The following is a 16,089-nucleotide window of genomic DNA, read 5'->3' on the forward strand; positions in this document are numbered from 1 at the left end:
ACTTCGCTTTTGCGGAGCCCCTACTGAAATTAGGTACTATGGGGCATCTGAGAGGAGAGAGCTGCACCCACTGCTTTCCATTCTGCTGGCTAAAGGAGGACAAAGGACTCTTAACATTTCTCTGCAGTCGCCTCTTGGCTTGGCATACTGTTCATTTCAATAATAAAGTGTTTCCTTTCATTCTCAAACAGTCAGGCCCCTGCCAGGGCTGTAATTGTTCACAGATGACTCATTTTGGCTGCAGGATCAAAACGAGGGAAAAGTGCTGTTTGCACAGTCTTTGAAACGCACAAGATGGGAAGAGATGTTCACGCTTGATATTTGTACCATATGTTGTTTCTAGATTTTATTACAGAGCCTTTACATTTCAGAAGAGATTCTACTTTTGTCCTGGGGAGGATTTAGAAAGAAAAAGGTAGAGTTTGGGGTGAGGCTGAGATTAGCAAAGACCGCTGTGCGGTTTCTGCTGCAGTGGGCAGCCTGGTGGGGCTCTTTCCACTCTGATGTATTTATGAATGCATGGCTTGGGTGCTGCTCAGTTGTGATTTTTATCAAATTCACATTGAACATTTCATTCTTTGTATAATTTGTTTGGAAATTTTGCATTTTCAGTTGTAGCTGAGGTTTGATTTACTTCTCAAATGAAAATAATGAATGTAGGTAGAACATTCCTAATGAACAACTATAAGTATTGACCAGCTCTTTTTTCCATTTCATTGTTAGTTCTCTTTTAGAGAATCACACGTTTGTTCCAGAGGTACCTGTTGTTATGAGGTCAAGGAGGCCAAAGATCGAGTTGATTTTTTCACTATGGGGAATAAGGAAATTATGTGATGCCTGCATTGCTGTCCATGAGTGGCCATGTGTTCCGTGTATTAGGAACAATTACTTGTGTCTCCCAGGAAGAGTGTTTCCAGGCACCCAATTACTTTAAATAAAACACCAAACAGGCATTAGAAAACTCAGAAACTTTCCCAGTTGTCTTGTCAGAGCTTACATGGCATTGTATGTACTTTTATTGGGTTGTGACCATGAGTTTCTCCAATGAAACATCTGTTGGAGATCAGATCTTGAATGGGAAGGCTGGGGAGGAGTAGGATGGTGAATGTGGTGACCTGCTTTAACCAGGGTTTGCCATTTTGTAATGAAAGGTTTTACCTCTTATCCTAATTTTCACAGGAACTGAAGTTTTGATCCATACCTCTGCCATCCATCCTCATCCACCACACAGTCAGCGTAGCTTCCTTATTAATCAAACTTCTTTCTTGTTTGTCCTTTTCCCACAGTCTTTGTACTTCCCCCTTACGCTTCCCCTTGCTACTCTTGCTGTGCTCTGTCCTGCTGTTTGTGCTCAGCAAGAATAATAATATTTCCCATTTTAAATCATTTTCAACTGACAGTACTTTGGAGGGGTGATTGTGCTGTGCTTGCAGTAGAAAATTATTAACATTAAGCATCAACTTTCTTTGCACTGAAATATTATTTTGACTCCTAAATAGTACAAACTCTAGACACCAGATTATCCAAGGCTGGTGCCATGTGGATGTACCAGGAGCATGAAGACAGGTTTGTCAAATGTCATTGGATACCCTTTGCAGCTGCTAGAAGAAAGAGACTTGATAACCCAGTAGAAGAGAGACTATTAGAACAATAAGCAATGTGGATTCAGTAGGAGTTTTTGCTGAGCTTTTTCCCTGTAGAAGTATAATGGGCGTATTAGTGAAGTGAATTTGGACTAGGCAGTTACTCTTGTGAATGGAGGATCTGTAGTAAGAATAGGACACGAGCAGAAATTCTTCAGTTCAAACCAATGCTGCAATAGAAGAGCACTGCATCATCACTGCGAGGGAATGCCTGCGTGACCTCCTGGGTGTTCTCTAACACCTCAGTATGGGGTGCCACCTCTCAGGTTATCAACCAGATCTCCACATAGGCTCTGTGAGGTCACCAAGGTTCGCATCTCCTGATCTGTGGGTCTGAGCGACTGGGTCATGGCACAGCAGGGCTTGGGGACTGCAGGTGAATGCTGGTGTCACCGCAGCTTCACGTTCACAGTATCCATCCTCACTGCAGCACGCGGAGCCTTTGTCACTGGGTGCTGTTTCAGTAGAGTTCTCACTTTTTGCAGGCTGCTGACTGTGAATATCTTCTCTCAGACTTCTCTCTGTGTTGCTGCGCTTCGACTTCATGCCAGAGGGAAGAAGGGGGATTAAAACAAGCCACTCTCACAATGGTATTTAAAAATTGACAGAAGGATTTCCAGTTGGCTTTGTAGAGCAATTTCTAAAAACAATAGACACATTTTAGTGTTTTAACTTGTTACTGGGGTATGCTTTTAAATGGATGGTATTTTCTGCCATGTGCTGTCATGCAAGTCTGATAAGGGAGATGGCTAAAGAACACCCTTGCCAGAAACATTCCTTAGAAGTGTAATCTGGTGCCAGAAAAGTAAAACAAGCAACTACGCTTGTAGTATAGTTTGCAAATTATGTGTCAAGGAAAGGAAGAAAATAATCTGTCACATGGAGAATGAGGTTTGAATTGTGTGTACACACATCAGTGATGCGTTATAGGAATGTAAGATCATTATCAGGCATTTAAACATGAATTAGAGATATCTAATCTATTAATTAATCAAAAAGTAAGTTTTATATAGCACGTGCAAACATTTAATCTTCCATTTCACTCGTCAGCATAGATGCTGCCTTCAGCATGACGGTATCATGAGATTAAATGCCCCGGGTGTTGATTTGTAGAGCTGTGTGAATCCAGGTGCCCTTGTGTGGCATTCTGGGAGGTGAGCCGGGTTCCCCAGATGACATCAAGGTTTGTGCACAGTTACTGACCTTCCTGTAAAACTCTCCTCCCCATTTTGAGTCGGGACAGATCATGCTTCCATGCAAAGAAGGCTGACGATGCCCTGCAGCAGCCTGCAGAACTGCTGATGGATTTCCTGCCCTCTCAGCTCACCGCACAGGAGAGCCACTCCATCACAGCATATAACAAACAGCTGACACTTCTGCTTCCAACAACAGACTTGGCATAAGAAGCCAGTGGTGCCAAACCTTCGTCACCTTCCCTGAAGCAACATGGCAGCAAGGTTACTGCTGAAATTCAAAATACAAATACATTTAGGAAATAGTTCCTTTGGTAATGTGAGTATGTTCATCAAAACTAAGAGAGAATACATAGTTTCCTGTAATAATTTACTATTATTTTGTATCTCATAATTAGATTCCTAACCCAAGGGTAATTTTCTTTTAATTAAAATTTGCTGATAGTAAAGTTGAGAACCTTGAACATATTTCAGTTTTTTACCCCGAAAAAGTCATTTTCCCTTTTTCACTCATATTTCTTTTTACTAAATATAAGTAAACGTATTAATTTATGTTTGAAAGTGCGTGTATTTCCAACTGAAATCACAATGCAAACATTTTTGACCAAAGGATTTATTTCACAACGTTTGATTTGAAGAAAGAAGCCATTTATGAAATAATAACAATCAGGTGCGAAGGAACAACGTGCCCTGCGATGCGGTAATGCTGCGGTGAATGTTACTGCAGACGTGGGGGGAAGAAAATCCACCGCTGCCTATGACTGCACAGACAGCAGGTGAGAGCAGCCGTGTCACAACGCCGCTGGGGTTCATCTCAGAACAACTTTCGTCCTTGTCCCATCGGAGGTGTGGGAGCGCCGAGCTGGAGCGGCACGCGGCGCTGCTGAGCCGCCGCAGGGAATGCTTTATGGCTGCAGCCTCTGCAATGAGGAAACGTGTTTGTTTTAGTCTGGCTGACGAGGTGACCTCGCACACAGCAGCGTTGTGTTCAGGGAACGAATAAAAGAGTGGCAGTGAATGCGGCTGTGTTGGCTGTAAGTTGAGTTCACAGCAAACCCGCGGGTCGGCTCGCAGGGTCACAACAGAGCGCTGCTTGAGTTTTGTCTTGGAGAAGGAAATGGGAAATCTTTGGAAACACAGAGCTGAGGTTACTCTGCTAATCATTCAATGAATCATTGTTAACACTTTGTTTTAGTAATAAGCTTTTTTTGTGAAGAATAAGCAGGCTTAAACAAACATTTCCTCCCGGCAGCTACTCACGGAGGACACGTGGTGCTCGGGAGCGTCGTACTGCTCCGATCTGTGTGTGGAGGGCTTTGTTTGATGTGGGGTTTTGTGCAAGATTCTTCTTTTTGCTGTGAGGTTTGCTATGGGAATTTTTGCTATACAATAGAGATTGTACGCTCGTGTTGTTTTTTTTCCCTCCTGAGTTATTTAAAGCAGCAAGCTGTTCTGAGGCATTGGATGTTTGATTCTGGCAAAAGTTTCTTCTTCAATTTCCTTTAGTCCACGTGTCAAATGACTTAATTAGGTCTGTGGAAATGATGCACGAATCTTAAGATAGATTTAGACTTCCTACATTTCATTAGCGCAATTACTAGTCAGGTTATAAAGCAGATTGTTTGAGTAGGGCATTCTTTGTTGTCAGGGATATGTGTAAATAAATCTAGAGCCGATGAAGATTTTGTTTTGGTCTCCCCCAGCTAGCTGGAAGCTGATTTGAAAACGTTTGTGTTCTTTAGCTCTATTGTTCTACCGGGAAGCAGTCAGGAAGCGTTCAGCTTTGAGGTCAGTCCCTGGGCCTTTCCCTGTTCTCTGCCCTAAGGAGCTCGTTGTGCAGAGCAGGAAACATCTCCAATTGGGTTCCCAGGCGCCCTGGCTCTCCCTGTTGTCTCCGTAAGCTGCCTGGGGACCGAGCAGCCCTTCCTGCACGAGCCTCTTCATGTGTCCTTCATCAGCCACTACAGCACCATGAAAAGTGTTTGTCAGCCTTGTGTGCCTGGGAGCTGGAACGCTGTACCAAAATCTCCCTGTCGAGAAGCTGCTGGCTGTGTAGGGAGATGAAATGTTGAGGTCCAAATCTCTGCTGGCTTGGTTGGCAGATTTGTTGGAGATAAAATTCCCAGGCGGTATTTCTGCTTCTCTTGCCTCAATCTTCCTGTGAAATACCTGCTCACACCTCAAAATCAGGACATAATGTATTAAAAGCCAAAGACTTGACTTTCCTCCTTAACATTTCACACTTTCATTTGAAATTTTTGTTTTTCCTGAGTGAAAAGAGAATCTATGTACATTTCAAGTACATAGAAAAGCTGAACAAGTATTCAAAAGCTGAACAAGTATTTGCAAAAGCATCAGTGCTCTGTTGGATGGAATACACTGTAGAAAAAAAGACACTGACACTTAATGCTTATTCATCACAAGAGGATTGTCACAAGAGAGAAGGAAGCCTGCTCAGTTCTTTGGGCAAGGATGGAGGGCTGGGGGTGCAGGCTCAGCTGTAGCCTTTCCTCATGGTCTCACTCACATCTCTCCGGGCTCCATCCTCCATTCCTGGCACAGTGTTGCTGCCTGCAGTGTGGGCCATCGTGTGCAGCTCATTAGACTGGGAGTGCTTTGCACAAGGAATCATCTCTCGTTTGGTGGTGTACAACTCAGATCCCACAGCCATACAACACTGATCTGCAGGCACCACACGCGATGGCTGCAAATGGCCTGCATGTAGGGAGTGCTGAAGGATTCGTGCTCTGATGTCACTTGTGCAGCACCTCCTTAACTCTTGTTTAATATTCAACTGATTCTTCCTTTTGCCTTTTTCTACTCATATCATTCAATATTTATACTAGATAAAATAACTTCCCCAATTCCATTTGGATTTCATCACCATACAGACAGCTAGACCATCCCATAGGGTTGTTACATACAAATGAATGGAGAACCATTAATTGTGCGTTTAAATTTAAATGTTTCTCTTTCTGCTTCCAAATCTTTGGGCCATTTTTTGTGAGACAATCAAAGAGCTGACGCCATCCAGCTGAGTTGGCAAGGAAATTAATTTGTCTATGCATCATTAAAATAATCATTGTTTCCCATTAAAATATTGGAAAGTAGTATTTTATTTTTATTGCGTATATGAAATTTTCCTTCAATGAAGATTTTCTAAGGACAGAGTTAAAAATCAGAAAACGTTACATTGCTTCTTTTCTTCCAAATCAAATCCATCCTACCAGAGCAGGAAAAAAAGTAAAATAGACCTAACTTTTAGGATTTTTAACTTGTTGGCTCCAGCCCTCCTGCTAGGTGAAGTGTGGTTACTTACTTCTCTAATGCATTTCTGAATATTCTCCTGTTTGGAGAGTGTTCTCACTTGGAATCAGTTGACTGCGTTGCTTCTCTAGTTGCTCTTTTTTCTTTCCTTTTTTCTTTTTCCTTTCTCATTTTCCTTGGAGGTGGTACATGGGAGCAGGGAAGGCCCCGCTCAGACTGCAGGAAGGGCCCCCAGCAGTGCCTTTCTGCTAGAGGTGGGGGGGGATCTTCCTAAAGGCCTGAAGGTCTTCCTAAAGGCCAAGCTGCTGGGGGGCTGGGATGTGAGCAAGGATGGAGTGGAACAGTTTCAGCACCAACTTCTTTTACGGCGCTGCTTGAAAACCAGCCTGTTCTATTGGTAGGAGTAGAGCTGAGAGCTGAGCTGGAAGTTACGTTCTTCTTATACAAAGGAAATTGCCTTCCTCTCTGGCTCTGTGTATGAGCTTATATATCTCTGGTAGCCTTGAGGCAATAAGCCTGGAAACCTGCCAGCTCGCAGGGCGCTGAACTGCGTACCATAATGAACTTGAGAGCAAATCCGAGCAGGCAAATCGGGAGAGCGACCGGGATCCAGCAAGAACACTTGTATTAATCCTTTGTTTATAAAGTCTGATGCTCCTTAGAGATGACTCCCTTATTCATTGCCTCAGACTGTGAGAGAAGTATTGGCACTTCAGAAGTGTGCTTATACGTGACACGGAGAGCAGGGCAGCACTCAGATGTTGTCAGCTTCGTGTTGATAGATCTGCTGTTCTCTGACCAAACGCCAGTTAGGAATTCAGCCAACGTCCACCATTCCCCTCTATACTGGCCAATGCAAAGCAACTACTTCTTTTTTTCTTTATTTTGCTAACTTTTCATAGCTTCTGTTCAGTTCTTTGTGGAATAAATGTGGGAAATGAAATGAACTAAAGCTGCTCTCCTCCAGAAGGTAAATTCAGAGGCCAATGTACAAATCAGTGTATCCTCATAACTTTACTTTAGGGCAGGACTGCGCCCTCAATAAAGCAATGAAACCCTTACTTTCAGAAGAAGGGATTCAGGTTCCTTGCCATGAAGTCTGAGGGAGTTGAGAGAAATGACTGTTTCCCTGTGAAGTCCTTTGGGAAAGCAAGAGGTGTAACAGTAGAGTCTGCATCGGCAACAGGCATTCTGAAATGCAGTCATTATTTTCCCAGCACAAAGCAATAAACAAATGATAAAAAGCAGAGTGTTAGCCCCCGAGAGGCATGTCTTCCAGCAGCCCCGTGCAGCCCACAGCCCCGCTGCAGCTGAGCAAACCCTCAGGCAGCATCCTGCTCCTTTTGATGTCAAAGCAAACAAACCCACATTTGTGTAGCTCTCCGGCCCAGAACTTATTTTGGTGCTAATTTACAGTTTATTCACATGCTGTTAGTTTTGGTAAAGGAGTGCAATAAATCCAGTCTTAGGAGAGCTTATAAGCAGGTTAACAGAGGGAGATGACAGGGGGCACAAGGCTGGCTGTGGGTGCTCTAGCCTTCCTCTGAATCGCAGTGGTGTAACAACTGGGTATTTTACTGAGATGTTACACTCTGGTGGGCATTTAATTTCATGGGTTAGGTTACTGTTCAGTGCTGGCACCCCAAAATCACCGCTGTTTGGCTCCATTTGCTCCTCTTATGGAGAGTGCAGTAGGGCCCAGCAACAGCCCATCACTCTGCCTCGTAGAGGGAACAGCACAACTGTGATGTGTTGCTGTAGAGATAGATTCCAACATGGTCAGCTTTCCTGCAGAACAGTGAATACATCTAACGTTTGCAAGTGGTAGATTCTGCTACACACAAAAGAGCGTTTGTGTCAGGATGTGGCTTTCAGAAAGAGAAAAAAAAAAAAAGAAGAAGAAAGGAAGAAAAAAAGTAGTAGTGGATTAATTGGAAAGGTCCAGAGCAGTCACGTTCCCTCCCAGACGGGTCATTCATTTTGTTCAGCATCTGAACTTAAAACCTTCACAAACTTCATTGAAGTGAGAGAGACAGAGGCAAGCTGGCTAAACTTGAACGAAACTCCCAACCGCTTATGCTTTTATTGCAGGGCTGCTTTCTCTTGTCATGATAGTTTATAGTCCCTCATTAACTTCTCCTGTTTTATGGTCACCTGCATGGACATTTCTGAAGGTACTCAGCTGATTAACAAAAATATCTCTAAACGTGGAACAGATGCTCAAGTACACGTGAGTGAACGCGCACTGAAAGCAGGACCGCCGTCCTTATCTCCCGATCATTCCCATCTGCACACCCAGGTGAGGATGCATCCCACCGCATCCCAGGTTCTTGGAGGATGAGCCACATGGCTCCAACTAGGCAGAACCAACCCAGGTGGACCTCACTCTTTTGGACTGTCTGAATTTGAATGAGCTTTTAAATGGTTTTGTTTCAACTTCAGTTCCATCAGTGCATTTTTTGTTGTTGTTCTTGGGAATGAAGAGTTAAAAAAATGAAGTGGATCGGCTCTTTTAAAGACATTTCAAATGATAAAAGCATAACAGGAAAAAGCTTCTTTTAAGCTACCAGCTCAATTATTAGGATACCAAAACTCAGAGAGAGGCATGAGTATTTGGCTTCTTGTCTATAGATCTGTTACTGAACCTCAGTATTTTCAGATTTTCCCATCGCTGTCTTATAGCTGTTCTTGGCCCTATTTACAAACTGAATCACAGGATGAGTCTCTCGTCACTTGGGAAATGTTTTTTCTCACTTCTTTATTATTTTTTGTGTTTTAATCTACCCAAATATGAAAAAACTCTACATTCTGGATAACAAGATGAGAGCGGACGTGCAGTAAATCAAAGCCTTCTCCTTCTTGCTGTGATGTGTTGTGGGGCTGGGTGACAGCTGGAGCTGGTGCAAGCAGAGCAATGTCCCGTGCAGCATCCCCCTGCAGCAGGGGATGGAGCCTCTGCTGTCCAGCTGGAGCTCCCTCCTTGACCTGAACTTGTCATTGCCCCAGTGATTGGCTCATTCCTGTGCAGTCTAAAAGCTGTTGAATTCCTTACGTGTGGCCTCAAAACCAGGCATGGACTTTACTGAAGACTGAGGCTTGTTTCCTGTCCCGGCAGGGTCTTTCTCTGCTGATGAATACCATATTTTCCCTCCAAAATCTGTAAATAAGACAGCACAGGTTTTATAAAATTCTAATGTTTTTTACGACTATGTGAGTTTACAAAATGCTGAAAGAAGGGAGGATTGCTGGTGATAAGGAAGGGACACTCCTCAGGAGAACTGGAAGGCTTTTTGTTTCCCACATGAAGCACTGACAGGAGATGTCACACCAGGGAACCAAGGCCGGGTGGTTTCTGCCTCTTGTTACTGAAGACACAACTCGGTAAAACCCAGGAAAGCTTTCAGACTCCTGCAGAAGCTCCAGCAAGCAGGGAACACAGCTCGTCCTCAGCCTAGCCTGCTTGGTCCTACCTACAGATACCACAGAAATACATTTGCACAAATGTCTGTGAAGAAGAAGAGAAATAGGACACACTACAGAGAGGCACTGTGCAAACGTTGTTTTCCAGTTCACCCCACTCCAATGAGGTGTTTCTGTTATCTGCCGAACTGCGAGCAGTGGCAGCACGCTCAGTCCTTGGCCACGGCTCAGGGTTTCTGCAGTGCTCTCTGCTTGTCCTGCAGAGCACGTTCTGTGCCAGCCCACAGAGGAGCTTTGGTGGAGGAATATGGACAATTCACCTCTCACCTGACCTTTCAAAACTAAGTCTGGAGTGCAATTTTTGGTCTGGTTATTCTGTTTTCTTTTCTGCTTTTCTTCCATGGTTTAAAGCGTTAATTCTGCCCAACGCAATGTAATTTTATTGAGCAATATGAGCCGGAGACAGAATCTTCACTGCCATCAGAACCCAAATGGTAAATAGGCTCTTTCTCTAATTCCTGGGATGTGCTATAACTCAGTTTGAATGTTGAAAGGAAATGGGCCTCCAGGGGAGTCTGGAGCTCTGTTCATTCAAGTTCTAATTAAAGTTTTCCCCTCTCAAGTTTCACTTTATTTTCCGGGGCTTTTGCTCCACGATGATTATTAACATGTGTCCCACAGCCCGGAGATCGTTATACCCTTCCCTGCCCCATATTCCATAGCTGCCTCCTGCTGCAGCCCGGCTGCCTGGCACTCCATCCCGGAGCGTGCAGCTGTTGGCAGGCAGAGGCTGCCCGGCTGCTCTCCTGCAGCAGGCGTTGCTTTCCTCCAGTGCTGCTCGGTCGGATGCTGCTGTCCGGTGGGGACGATCCAGTCCAGGATTTCTTCCAGCCTTTTCTTCATGTTTCAAGAGCCCAGGCCAACTCTGGCTTCCTATTCCAACTCCAGCACGCTTATCTTTTTGGGGGCAGGAATTGTTAGTACAGTCTATCTTGCTTGCTGCAAGTCCTCCCTCTGCTGAGACATGCACTCCGGTGCCGCGTTCCTTTATTTTTTTTTCTCTCTGTCTTTTTCATGTTTTCTTCCTGTTGTTTTTCTTCTTAAATGTGTAAAGTGAAGAGTTCCTCTTCCCCCCTCTCCCTTTCCACTGCACAGAACAACCTCCCGTTGATTACACGCTGGAACTGTTGCTACTTTGCCAGAGGGGAGAGTGAACCTGTGCCTGCATGCGTGTATGTGTAAAATAGACAGAAAAATGTCAATGAACAGCAGGAAAAGTTCTGGGAGACCGTCCTACTACTATCGTCTGCTCCGGAGGTCACGACTTCAGAGACAGCGAAGCAGATCCCGGAGCCGGAACAGGCCGCTTAGTAGGGGTAATTGCAACGAAGTTCTGTTTAATTGGCAGTGCAAAGACATACGTGCTGATGCTTACAGGTAGCTTTGTTCCTGTGTGTAAGAGTGACCTGAGCGAATGTAAGTGTGCCTGCTCCCCGTGCAGCGTGTGTGGGGCTTTGCAAAAGGCCATTGCTTGTGCTGCAGGGATGAGAGGGGAGGGAGAGCTGCTGAATGGAGCTGAGCTGGGCAGCCTGGCTGTAACTCCTCGTGTAACTGTAACTAATCCCATCTTCTCCGTTAGCCACCCATCGGTTATTTCAGCATGTGTAATTAAGGTAACCATTTCTTTCTAGCGAACTGAGATGTTTGGAGGCCTAATTGATGATTATAGATATTTGATTAAGAGATGGTATCTGTGTGCCAAGATGAATTGCTGGAACTTGTTCTCCACGGGCCGAGTATCACCAGGGGTTTCAACATTACAAAGCTGAGTACAGTTTAAGGGCAGAATTTTAAGAGCCTGCAGGTTGTGCTCCAGAGGCACTGGGGAAACCTCTGGGACTTGTATTCCCAAATCACTTTGCTTTTAAAAATCCTGCACTAAAAGGGCCTATTTGTCCTCATCAGCAGGAGTTAGGTCCACAGGGTAATGTTTCTGTAGGGCATACTCACTCATGCAGCCCGTTTCTTCTACTTGAGGCAGCCACTGACCCAGATGCATTTTTAAAACTAAGCTATTCTGGCTCTCTCTGGCAGTGTGAGATACACGTCTGTTGGTGCTCGTGCTTGTTGTTAAAGCAGTCAAAGAGACGGGTGGCTCTGAGTCGTTCTGTGTTGAACTGTCTTTGCAGAAAGGAAGATGAGGGCCATGGTTGGCCTCCAGTGTGGCAATCCTGTCATATTTATAAAGTCCTGAGCTCAATCAAGACCGTGAACTAACTTTTTAGTTGTCGTTCTTGTGTGAATAAATAGCTGTGGCAAAGAGTGCTTTGGCAACACCTCGTGCTCCATCAGGTGTGTGTGCAAATCCAGGCTGGTACTTTGTCCCTGGGGTTAATGGGGTGTACCAGCAGACTGCAGAGCTGACCCCAGGAGTGCAAAATTTAACTTCACACAATGTGCTCTTCCTCCCCTGACTTACGGTACTTTTTCTGGATGTGGAATCATTACTGGGAAAACAATAGGAAGCTAAATCACTCCCTGAGCCTCATCCTTTCCTATAAGCAAAACAGAGTTTTTCTTTCCATGGTTTTGTTTTGGTTTTTTTTTCTGTTCTGCCTGTCAGAGAGGAGTGTCTGTAGATCCACAAGTGTGTAACAGCTCCTCATCCCCCTTTATTCACATCCTGCTCAAAACCAAAATATTTTACTGTCTTTTCAGTTACCGAGACAAACAAGATGTGTTCATTTCTCTTAGGTAACCCAGTATGAACTTATGAGCATAAATTGTCATGAGCACAAGGAATATGCAAGCAGATTTGATTGAAATGGAAATGAGCCCTAATGTTTGTAAGAAATTGGATTAGAACTAAATGAAATCTTCTTGCTGTTGATCCCTCCCTGAGTATTTTGTGTTTGTCACACGTATGCAGGATTCCTGCCTGCTAGGAGAATCATAATGCTCTGCACTCATTTAGCTCTTCTCATCCGTAGATCTTACAGGGATTTGCAAAATCTGGACAAGAATTTTCATTTTCTATATGCCATTTTCTATATTTAAGAGATGTAGAAAGCAAGTTAAGCAAGTTGTAGAGGAATGGTGTTGAGCTGCAAGGTCCTGGGGTGTGTAGGGCCCAGTCCAGGAGCTGGAGGCGGTCTGGGCAGAGTGAAGGAAGAGCAGAATGCAGAATTTTTGCCAGTGGACAATTGCTTTTGGTTTTAATGTCATGATAATTCCCAAAGCCTACAAGCCTGAACAAGGAAGGAACTGAGGATCACCCTCTCAAGTACTCATATGCAGTGTCATTTCCCATTGCTAGCTAAGATGTTCAAAGACCAGATATTCTTAATGGAAAGTTATCACAATCTCATGAGTACTGGAGAGCTTTTACAGGAATCGGCTGTAGTCTATCTTGCCACTTGCTTGTTTCCAGGCCGTTTCCTCAGCAAGTCTCTCTCCCCTTTGCCACAATCCATCCACACAGAGCACCATGGATGCAGCTGGGCGCTGCAGCAGTGAGGCCCGCAGGCTGAGCTTCTCCACGCGGTGCTGCCCAGCAGGCCGGCAGCAAGCTCTGGGCCAGGGGGCTTGCTGGGGGTCAAACAGCTGTAACACATTTAGCAGGAGGAGGAGATCTCTGCTGGCACACGTCCTCTCCGACATCTGGAAGCGCTCGCAGCACCGCACCAACCGCGGATGCGGCTCCCGGGAGGTGCAGGTGCTGCCATCTGCTGCCAGCCCCGCTCCGTGCCACTGCGCTGCGGCGCCGGGCCGCCGGGAGCCCGCCTGGTTTGTGTCTGCCAGGCTCTCTGAGTAAGGAAGAGGCGGTGTTGAAACGCACGTGCTCAGATTCTGCCGCTTCTCTCTGCCAGCCCGTCAGGGGCAAAGGCAGATCGCTCAGCTCGGAGTGTGGCTGCGGGATGCTGCTCGCCCGAGGAAGGCAGCGCCGGGCTGCGGCCATGAGGGCTGGCTGCTGGGGAAGTGGGTCTTGCTGCGGGGGGAGCAAGGAAGAGATGGCCGCTGCCTCAGGAAAGTGTGCTGCAGTGCGTGTTAGACAAGCAGAGTGAGCAGAATTTGCATTTTCTATGCAAGTCTCTAAGGAAAGTTGGGGACTGCTTTCTGTTGGGACTCCAGATGGACACGATCTGATGTAGTGTGCAGAAAAATCTGTCTCACTGCCAGGTGTTTGCAGTGACAGCCAGCTTATTTGATGTCTCATATGATGCCATCCGCTATTCATGGAATTCAGAGTTCTCTGGCCAGCCCTGTTGCCCAGGGCACGTTCATCTCCTGTTCATCTCCTGTTCATCTCCTGTTCATCTCCTGTTCGTGTGCCCAGGCCTGGAACAGCTGGGAAGGGCTGACACTGATGGGGTGGCAAACCAGGCCAGAGCAGGGAGGCATGCTGCTAGGAGGCTCCAGCACACAGAAATTCCTGTAGTCTGATGATGGATAAACAGGACAGGTTTCACTCCACTGTTATATTTTGTTACAATGATGATAATGTTGGATATCTCCTGGCTCTGCCTTCCGCAGGGATTTGGGCATAATGTACTACAGGTACATTAGTTAGAAAGACCTATAAAATCCCCATATCTGCCTATGACCATCTGTTCAGCTCGGAGATGTGTGTAAATATGTGAGGAATCATGGCTATAATTATGATTACTACCAGGTGATCCATCCAATGCAGCAGAAGGCGTTGGGAGGCAGAGAGGGCAGAAGGAAAATACTTCAGCATCAGAATATATCAGCATTCAGAAGCGTCATCTGCCTCTGCCTGCTGTGTGCTGCTCTGTGGCCCTTTCCTGCTATCTCTGCCACTTCTTAATTACGGCCATAATGATGAAGCAGGGCTCAGGGGCAACTGTTCTGAAAATTCAGTTTCCTCATGGAAACTGCCAAGGGTGCTCCATTCACCGGCCTCAGATCCAGCTGCTCTGCAGGCTGTGTGCTCTGGAAGCTCAGTATTTTGTGAGTGTGAGGTTATGTTTCTGAGCATTTACGAGTAAATTGCTTAATTATTGAATCATTTATTTAAAAACTGGAAGCATTGACATGTTTTTCTTTATGGTAATAATAGTTGTTGTTCCAACGTGCCACAGAATGACATGAGGAGGCTGTACCCAGGCTTGCTTTCTAACTAAACCACACTGAAAATTCATGCATCCTTCTCTCGTCTTGTCATAAATGAAAATATGTTGTACACTATATTTGCATATTCTCCAAAAGGAGATGCTGTGGAAATAAGGAACTTCTCCATCACTTATTCTTCTCATTTGTTGTAAGTGATTTTTTTGCCCATGATTAACCACCTCTCCTAAGAAACCACCTTCTGTTGCTAATTTGTCTCAGTGGGACCGAGGCAGGAGCTGTCTGAATTCTTAGTCAGAAGAATTAGAAATAGTGATTTGAATCGAATGCAGCTTTGGCTTCAGCTCTTCCTTCTGTAGAACTCTGTAGGCGATCAGCTGTCGTCATACTGCTGAGAACTCAATAACAGTTTGATTTCCTGATCTTGAAGGTTTCGTGTTTCTTCTCAGATACAATCACAGAATCATACAATCGTTACCATTGGAAAAGGCCACTAAGACCACGCAGTCCATCCATCACCCACCACCACACCTGCTGGTGTTCTATCTAAAAAGCATCAGAGAAGCAACTGCTTCATGTAAGAGCTGGGAGTGCTGAGTCCAGTTATAAACGTGTGTGATGGGATTCTGTAAGCTGGACTGTTGGTGAGAAATATTCACTGTCAGCCCTTCTATGTTTAGCAGTAGTGCTCCAACTGAGACGTTGCTGTATTTGCTCCCAGAATGAAAGAAGCCTCAGGTAGATGCGTTCTCATCTAACCAGTGAGATGTTCAGGGATGGCTGTGGAGTCCTACAGGTGGTCAGTGACAGTGGTGGCACCAGCTGCAGGAGCTCTGGATTCTTCTCTGACTTTCTCTCTGCCCCAGGGTAGCAAGAGAACGTGGGAGTTTTGCTTCTCTGAAATCTTAACCATAGTTCCTACCTGTAAGTCCCACTTGTCCCAGAAATGGCATCTGTAAGAGATAAACAGAAACAGCAAAAGTCTGGATGAAATTGTCAGGGTTGTCAATCCTGCTTAAGAGTAGCTTAGGAATTTACTTTCCAAGGAGCAGCCCACTTAATCCCGTGGCAGAAATTTGGGGATTTTCAGCACTTTTTAGGCAACTTGAAGTCTGACCATTGTCTATTTTTGCTCATCTTCTGCTTATCTCTTTTCCACGTCCTTTCCTTCTGGTAGGAGCCTCCCTTTCCCCCGGCAGCGTTGCTAGGAGGGGCTTATTGCTCCAAAAGGAAATAAGCAGCAGAGTTGCTCCCAAGCAATGCAGAATGAGTTGTTATCTAAAAGCTACAGGTAATAAGTGAGAGAGGTTAAAAACCCGGCCTGCATCCAAAAGGGTACAGCTTCCAACAGCATGCTTAGGGCGGTTTTCCTGAGCTCTGATGTATTGGAGTATGTTTGTGTCCTTACAGCTGTGGCAGTCCAAACAATTTAGACACAGAGCTGCCTTTTAAAGCTTTTAAACCTGTATTTTCCC

At 45.2% G+C, this 16,089-nt stretch overlaps 1 protein-coding gene across 1 annotated transcript in view; it reads left to right on the forward strand.

Moving 5' to 3' along the window:
* Positions 1 to 10,799: 10,799 nt before the first annotated feature.
* DAB2IP (DAB2 interacting protein) overlaps positions 10,800 to 16,089 on the forward strand; it is a gene marked incomplete at its 3' end in the record, with an annotated part of 120,335 nt that continues 115,045 nt past the window's right edge. Inside the window, exon 1 of the mRNA XM_079544594.1 lies at positions 10,800 to 10,899. The remainder of the gene's footprint in view (positions 10,900 to 16,089) is intronic.

Source organism: Tetrao urogallus (assembly GCF_951394365.1).
Source record: "Tetrao urogallus genome assembly, chromosome: 19".
In the NCBI taxonomy this organism is placed as follows: Eukaryota; Metazoa; Chordata; class Aves; order Galliformes; family Phasianidae; genus Tetrao; species Tetrao urogallus.